The following is a 9,549-nucleotide window of genomic DNA, read 5'->3' on the forward strand; positions in this document are numbered from 1 at the left end:
TGTTTCACCCTCCACGATGGTAAAAGAAATCAGCACAATGTTTTGGTTTCTGTCTTGTATCACTACAACTAAAAATACACCTTTATATTTTCCGTAAAGATGTGTGCCATCAACCTACACCAATGGCTTGCAGTGTCTATACTGTAATACACGGATAAAAGCTCCAAAATACCCGATGGAGAACTCTTAGACCATTCACCTCCTCACTCTCACCATAAACAGGGATAATTTTTATTTGAACACGAGACCTTGATATCTTAGCAGCCATTACTTTTAACCACACTGGCAGAGTCTAGCAAGAAACTTCTCAATCACCGAAAACTTTTGCGACAGATTTCTGCTTTGCCAACCAAGCCTTGCGATAACTTACAATGTAGTTGAACCTGGATTGAACTTTCACAATAATAGACTTCACCTTTATCGATGAGTCTGCTTCAACCAACGGCCTAATAGCATCTGCAATCGTGTCTGAGTCCAACTTGGCATGATATTGTGAAATCATCCCCATGGTTCACGTGTGTTTGCTATTGTATCTCCTGATATCCTAACAACCTTCATTTTGAATCAAGCTAGCTTGGATAGGCAAAACGCACTCTGTACCATACCCCTTGCATTTTGCATAGAATGTTTGCGGCTCAAACTCATACATAATGTAATCAACTCCTTTAGAGATAGTGTAAATTTTTATTACAGAGATACTGGCTCTCTATAACCAAATTCCATTCCGACACTAAATTCATCATCTTTCACCGCAACATTGCCTTCACCTACGAAATGCGAAGCACCGTTAGTCGGTTAAGGCTAAATAAAGAAATGGTAGTTATAACTTTAATTAATAAACATAACATACCCATATTCGCAATTCGCATACTCAGAATATTTTGGGGCATGCATGGCTGCGAGATTCAGAGTTCGCATAAAAGACGGAACACCAAAGTGGTGCTGGTTGACAAGTGCATCTGCTTCATTTGCACCACCAGATTGCCTGCCTTGTCTCCGTCATTGTTTTCGTCATCGACTTTGTAGTTAGCTTCGAACTCCTCTTCACTTTTGTTATTATCCACGAGCTCATCCATATTCACCTCCTCGCCAACTACATCCAGCCCCAAATGCTATTCAAACTTAACGTACAACTCTATCTCAGCACGTGAAATCGGGTTTGTTGATAAATATAGAACATCTGTTGCATACATGCATTTGTGAGTGATTTGAAACTGTATCAGCCCACCAAATACTTGTACAAGATTCTTATATAAAATGTTGCTCACTCTCTTTGAAATGTGACTTTGTATGTTTACAAAGACTATTTTGCAACTTTACAAAACTCATGGTGCATGGAATAGCAAAGGAAAACGAACATTCACAAACAAAAGTCACTCTTTCGTGTGTGTATTGTATAATCTCACCATTATAACACACCCACAAATTTACAATACCTTCCATAACCAAAACTTTACCTCACCCAACCTTTTTGACACTATTAATTGTCAAAAAAACTCACAAGTGTGAAAGATAGAGAAATATAACTGAAGTATGAAAGACGGAGAAATTGATAATAGTATTTATAGATAAAATTCTCGATTAAAATATATTTTTTAATTAAAACGCAAACTATATTTTGCAACTTTCAAAAAAAATTTAAAACGCAACCTATATTTTGTAGTTTAAAAAAATAAAAAGGTACATAGATAAAACGCATGTGCAGGTTGCCGTTTATAAAAAAAATTAAAACACTAAATATAACCTATATTTTGCATGTTATGAATTTTAAAAAATCAAAAAAATAAATCGCTATCTATTTCTTGTAATTGATATTATATTAATGTAATTATTTTATACACATTCATTTTAACATCAACTTCTATGTTTCTTTTCATATAAAAAAAATTAGCCACCGTAGTCACACACATCACAAACCATTCGCATTTCTCAGGACTAATAAAGGAACTTTTTAGACTTTGCTTATTTTCTACTAATTAATTTTAGGCCATGGATTCCTTACTCCAACATTTTTGTAGGAGTATCATTAACCTTCATAAAAATAATTACAAAATATACCACATTTTTTTTTGAAAAAGTTACTAATTACATTTTGATCCCTCCAATTATTGGTTTTTTAACTTTGTCTCCATTCCCTTTTTTTGGATATGAGAAACTGACAGAGATTAGACTTCTTGGAGAGCATCAACGAGATTGAAGCAATCTCCTTCCGAAATAGAGTGCGGATTGAAAAATCCTAACTCTGCCCTCCCCCTTCTTTTTTATTTCAAATACAGAGGCATTTAGAGAAGAGAAGCAGCTAGGATTTTCATCCAACTTCAATCCCTGCCATTCTCATGCTCTTCCTCTGCTGCAAGTTTTGTACGCCTCCGCCATCGCCGCAACACGCCTCCGTCGCCGCCACGCCCTGCTTCCGCCGCCGCGCCCTGCTTCTTTTCATTCTCACATTAGAAGCATTCAGAGAAGAAATGGTCCATTAGGATTTTCATACAATTTCAATTCCTGCATTTCTCTCTTCCTCTTCCTCTGCTGCACATCTCACTAGCATCTTTCAGTTAATGATTTTTTTATTTGCATGGTATGAAAAGTTTTTTATTTGTGAAATTTATCATCACGATGTGAGATTGTGGATCATATAATACTTTTCAAATACACCGGTGGATTTTAAAAGAAATATGCTAATCCCCTTTTTTCATGTTACCATGCTTGTATTGCTTAGGTTCCACTTAGAGGTTTTGCATAGTTCTTTGTCATTTATTGGTCAAAGGACAATATAAGTCCATGAATTGAGGAAATTCCCTGTATCTATATATTGGTTAGTCGTGTTCTGCTGTTTGGTCAATAACTCTTGTTTTTCTGCAGTAAGAGTTAGGCCACACTGGTATATTGATCATTCAGATAGCATATGAGAATATATTAGCTTTTGGACCTAATTTATAAGGGTTCTAATCTTTTAAATATCAAATAGGTGTTCTACTCTGACTCAATTATGCCGTGGATTTAATCTATTCATGAATGACAAAATTCTATTCATAGAAAATTTTCGAAAAGCTCATGAGCAATGCTGTTGATGCCTAGGAACTGCACTTAAAAGGAGCTGTGTATGTAGCAATAATTAAAGTGCTTTTATGATTTCAGTATCTAATTTATAATTGAGGTTTGGTGTTTTGATGAGTTATTGTGTGCTTAATGCTTCTAATTAATATTTTTGCATTAGGAGGTTGGTGCTCACCTTGTATCCATTGGTCGGACACAAGAGCTTGAAAAGAAACAACTTGCTGCTCGTGTAAAGGAATTGGAAATGCAACTATGTAAGGTTAAGTTTATTTCTGGATTTATTTATTTTTTCTGATGGTAACTTTTAAGATACTGCATTCTATTCATGTTACTGTCTTCACTTGGTGCAAAAAGACTTGCTTATTTGTAATTAAAATTTACTAAGAGACATTTTTTGAGATAAAATTGTGCTTGGCATAGTAACAATTTACAAGGAACAATAGCAAAGACACAAATTATGCCAAGTTGTCATAATTTAGCAAGGTTCAGAGAGTTATATAAAATTGAAATCATTGCTGACTACAACAATTTATATAAATTTAAAAAGGACAAAAATGTAATCAAATTTCTCATTTAGAATAATTAGGTAATACTAGAGTTAGATTAATTTATTTATATAATTTATCCTTAGAATTACATACATGTCAAAATCAATATCTTCTAGTTTTGATGTAACTTTGTATCTATTGTATACATGTATGATAAAGATGATAAACTAACAAATCATAAATCCTAAATGAATTATCATGGTTTATCATATGTAAGTGAAAAATGAAAAGTGAAAACCGGTCATCAATATTTGATTCAATTATACTAGTAGTACATTACAATGTTAAAAACTATAATGTTAACTTAGATTTTGGTACTTTATCTTTCCAGTAAAATTGATTCTTAATGTCAAGAGAATGGTACTCTTATATGAGTGGTTTTGTTTTGTGAATATAACATTAAAAAAATTATCAAAAGAATTTAATCTCATAATTAGCTACTTTTGTGAATATATTAAGTGCACCCTTATGACTCTGTTGAATCTTATATCAATTGCTGCTCTAAAAAAATTAAGACTGTTGAAATTAAAGCTTTATCAAATTAAATTTAAGATTTCTGTTGTGATTGAATTTGTTTGTTTTTCATGCACAGAGGTGACCACATAGTAAAGAAAATTGATTGTGAAATTGGAAGTTGCGTAAAGGTGCTAGGTGGTTATAAAAGGATGCATTAGGTGGTAAGCTTGTAATCTGACTTTCCATAGTAATTTATTGGATCTATTCCATTACTTTCTTTTGGTGCTTATTGTATAGAATGAATCCTCCAGCATGAATTTTGATAAGATATACATTTAGGAAGTGACAATTCTATGAAATTCAGCACCAAGTTTTCATTATTATCCATCAAAACCATTGACTGTTGTTCAAATTGTGTGGTTTTTTAATGTTTTGTTATTTGCTTACTGTATCCTAAATTGGTATTTGAATAATTTGTTCAAGTGGTTAGTATTTGAGTTCAAGTTGTTAGTATCTGAATACTGTATTATGAAAGTGTGGGTTGAATCGAAAAAGAGATTTCCTTCAATTCAGTGTAGACATCTAAAATTAAATTGTATTCATTGTAATTAAGAACTCAACTACTTTTCATAATATTTTCGATTTGCTTGATATATCTGATACATATCTTAACTAGAGATACTTGATGTTCTTGTGCTAAACAAAAAGAGCATTCTTTTTATGATAATGCATAAAGGGCTAAAGGGCAGATTGATGCAAATGAAACGAGTCCTAGATGGTTGTTAAAGCAAGAAGTTGTTCTGCTAGTATGGATAGAGTACTACTATAAAAGCAACTGTATGGACCATGAGTTTATGCAGCATATGAGCTTATACTATTATGGACTAAGAGTGTTGCCATGTAATTAGAGTATCCTATGTGACACTAAAATGGGGGCATTTTGCAAAACATGTTTAAATGTTAGTAATTTGTGTTCTAAAGAGATTTCAGGAATCAGTGGCTATGCAGTACATAAAAGATTAAAAATGGAATAGGACCTTGTTGAATATATAAAAGGGATCCTTTCTAAGTCTTTCGCTCTCCATTATGGGCAAGAATTTTGTATATGGTGTGGAAGGTACCTGTTACATAACAATCAAGCTAATATATCAAAAATAAAATACACAAATATCCAATTCATGATATATATATGTTAAATCATGTTAATTTGGCTGGTATTTCTTTTTTCAATTTGTTTAATATTGTCTTATGACCATAGTTGTCAGAATCGAATCGGTGATCGAACCGGTGAGGTTACTGGGTCACTGGATTACTGGTTCAACCGGTAGGTTACTGGTCAAACCGGTTAACCCGGTATAATTAAATAATTATGTAAAATTTAATTATTTTTTCTTTATTATAAGTACTTTTATTTTGTTTTTATAAAAATAATTATCATTTTTCAAATTTTAATACTTTATTAATTAATTTATATTTATTGTATTATTATATTATTATAAGTAAAAACTTACATACAGTTAATTTTTATGTGAAGTTGATATTTAAAAACAATTAGATGATTTGACAAGTTTAACTAAATATCATCTAACGATTTTCAATTATTAACTTCATATGAAGATAACTGCATGTGAGTCTTTACCTATTATTATATACTACAAGTATTTATTGAAAAAATAATATTAATAGATATCATATAATCATAAAAATAAAAAATAAATTATGGTTAATAATTTTTTTATCTTTTTAATATATATATATATATATATATATATTAATAAAATTTATAGTTAAATAAAATATAATTGTTTTAAAAATGAGTGACTTTAAAATTAAAATTAATTGAATATAAGTAAAATAAAAAATTTCTATATGTATTTATTAAAAATAATATTAATATATTATATAATTATGAAAAGAAAAAATAAGTGAGTTTATAATTATTGTTAAATAAAAATATAATTAATTTAAGAATGAGTGAGTTTATAACTAAAATTAAAATAAATTAAATAAAAGTAAACTATTTGATGAAAGATATATATATTTAAGAGTCGTGCGGGCGTACTTAAGTTGAAGAATTTTGTATGTCATCGCAAAGAATTTAGACTGCAAAATAATTATGGCATTGGAAACTCTAAGAGAAAAACCTACTCCCGAGACAAGGTGTGGCTACAGTGCAATGATGGAGATTCGTCTAGATGCACCTAGTGGTCGTTAGTTTATTTCTTATTTTTCTGATGAACACAATCATCCGCTTCTGGATCCTCGGTTGAATGGATAGCTTCGTGGGCATAGATTCATGTCCGAGGCTGATATTGGCCACATGGTTAACATGAAAAAGGGTGGGATTAGTGTTGGGTAGATATATCGGGCATTAGCAAATCAGGCAGGTGGCTATGAGTATCTCTCTTTCACGCAAAGGGACATGTACAATAAAATAGCAAAGCAGAGGCGCCAATTACCCAATGATGCATATGCAGCTTTGAAGTATCTAGAAGATCAAGCAACAAACGACCCTTCTCTCTATTTTAATCATCACATGGATGCCGATGGTACCTTGCGCAATTTATTCTGGTGCGATGGTCTCAGTATGGCAGATTACTCATTATTTGGCGATGTGCTGGCTTTTGATACTACCTATAAAAGGAATAAATATATGTGTCCATTGGTGGTATTTTCTGGTGTCAATCATCACAATCAAACAATTATCTTTGCTGCTGCCTTAATTTGCGATGAGGAAAAAGACACGTATAGGTGGTTGCTACAACAACTGAAGGTGGCAATGAATGGGAAAGCACATGTTTTGGTTATCACGGATGGTGATCTATCAATGAAGTTCGCCATTGAGAAAGAGTTTCCTAATGTACATCATAGATTATGTGCACGGCATCTGATTCGCAATACAACAAGTAACATTGGCAAGCCCCAGTTTACGTCCATGTTTAAAAAGTGTATGCTAGGCGACTATGAAATTGATGTATTTCGTCAAAAGTGGTTTGAAATGGTTGAGGGATTTGGCGTCGAAAAAAAGAATTGGGTCCTAGATATGTATAAAAAGAGACATTCATGGGCAACTGCACATATAAGAGGGAAGTTTTTTGCTAGTTTTCGGACTACTTCTCGGTGCGAGGGATTAAACTCAATCATTGCAAAGTATGTCAATTCAAGGTACAATTTGGTTGAGTTCATTCAACACTTTAATCGATGTGTCGACCATATAAGGTGGAAAGAGGTCCAGGCTGACCTCGCATCTGTGAATGGGAGACCCAATATGCAGACTTGTTTTCAACAGTTAGAGATGAGTGCTGCCAATGTTTACACCCTATCAATATTTCATATGTTCCAACCAATCCTTGTACGGGCTGCATCAATGAAGGTAATAAATATGAGGCAAACTGGCTCTTATGTGATTTACTCTGTCGGTTTGGACCAAACGCCAAATAAGATGTGGCGTGTATTCTGTTGTGACATTGAGATGGAATTCAATTGTTCATGTATGAGAATGGAATCATTTGGCATACCTTGTGAACACATAGTTTGCGTCTTGGTGCATGAAGATATAGAAGAGTTGCCAAGGTCATTAGTCTTGCCTTGGTGGACCAAGACTACCAAAGTAGGTTTGCAAAATGCGGTCGGGCTTCATTGGGATTCTTTGATGCTAAGTCAATACGGTTATTTGATGGATTGGTTTAGACAACTAGCTAACTTTGCTTGCCGAGATAACGAGAGATTTATCTTTACACGGGACATGGCTATGAATTTATTGAAACAATTTAAGGAGGAAGATGCTGCACAAAAAGAGTTGGTCAATGATGTTGATAGTGTAAGAGATGATGTGCAAGTGAATGCTTCTGGAGTTGGGCGTGCAACCAATGATCTGGGACATAGCATGCCAAGGGACCCAAGAAAATGTAGGACAAAAGGGGGGGCTTTGCAGTCCAATAAAAGAAAACATCGATGTGGACAGTGTGGCATAGAGGGCCACAATCGAACAACTTGTCGTGTTCGTCGCGGAATTTCACAGTTAGAAGGCCGTGGAAATGACACATTTGATAATGACTCGGATGATCACATAAACATTGAAGATGACTCATTGGTAAGTATTTTTAATAATGAGGTATGACAAAGTTTTAGTTGCACCTTATTAGCTAGTACTAATGATATTATATTGCTGATATTGTAGGTATATGATGAGAATGCTTCGTACAGTAGCAATGAAGTGCTGTAATAAGGTATAGTTAATGGTTTAAGTTTCTGGTATTCTCCAATTTTTATTTTATTTGGGATTGGTATTTTTTTTAATTTATTTTTGTTTCATTTAATCTTATTGGAATTCAGCTTTTGCGATGGTTGTTGTTGTTCGTGTTTATGACTAAAGGCTGAAGTTTGTACTCTTGTTATGGCATCATAGAAATGTGAAGCTATTTCTTTTTTATTCCATCATAGAAATGAATAAAGAAAAATTTGCTATCCTTCATTTGTTAGTGAATTTGTTGTGTTCTTTGTCACATTGATCTATTCAAATATTATGTTCACTACATGTTGGACCATTGCTATTTACTATTATGAACCAGAGTTTGAAGTCCTGCTTGGCTTTTCTTCTTCTGATATTGTATATCAAGATTAGGGACCTAAACTTTGGTTCTCTAATATTTGACAACAGTGAAATTGGTGGGATGTCTACCTTTTTATTTGATCCATTAGAGCTTCACTATGCATAGTAAATGATGTAAATGTCACTGTAATAATGTGTGTACTTAGGCAGTTTTTGTTCACGTGGTTGGTCCTTCAACGTTAGTAACTGGCCTTATGGAAAGACTTTCATGGCTGGTGATGTACTTGGTCAGCAACATCCACCATTATCCTCTTTTCCTTTTTATTTTTCTTCATTCATTCATTTAATTTTTAGTTATACACATGCAGAATTCAATTACATGTTTAGGATGCACAACGTGATGGAAGTAGACAAGTCTTTTTTCGAGCTATGCATTCCAATTCCAAAGATCGGAAGGGAATTTGGAGACACAGTGCATTGGTCAGAAAATGATCAAACTTAGCTTCGCTCAGGACAGAGCTACTTCATTTGTAGTTATCTTGGTCATTGTCAGCGTGGCATGAAAATTGCCAATTTGCCATCAATGCTATCTATTCTAATAATTTCATATGCACTTTAATTTGTATAAACATAAGGAAATATTATTATAGAATTATTTCTTTCTCAGAATGAGGTGCATAACATAACATCTTAGCATGGATGATGGATTACTTTCTCACATTTAATAACTACCCCTATTTTCAATAAAATAAAATGTTTTGGCAACAAATTGAAAGCAATATCAAAAGAAGAAAACAAAAATTGCAACCAATATCCAAAGTTTATGTTGTGGGAGAAAACTAAAAGTAAAAGATTGGAATGAAGGTTGTTGCTGTAGCTATAGCAAAATGAAATCCTGATCAATAGAACAATAGTTTATTGGCAAAGCTGCTCAAC

General features: G+C 33.1%; 1 pseudogene; it reads left to right on the forward strand.

The window, feature by feature from the left end:
• The first annotated feature begins 6,177 nt into the window (after positions 1-6,177).
• On the forward strand, positions 6,178-8,134 carry LOC107647025 (protein FAR1-RELATED SEQUENCE 5-like; annotated as a pseudogene).
• The last annotated feature ends 1,415 nt before the right edge of the window (positions 8,135-9,549 follow it).

This window comes from Arachis ipaensis, chromosome B6, assembly GCF_059453495.1.
Source record: "Arachis ipaensis isolate K30076 ecotype BB chromosome B6, ASM5945349v1, whole genome shotgun sequence".
NCBI lineage: Eukaryota > Viridiplantae > Streptophyta > Magnoliopsida > Fabales > Fabaceae > Arachis > Arachis ipaensis.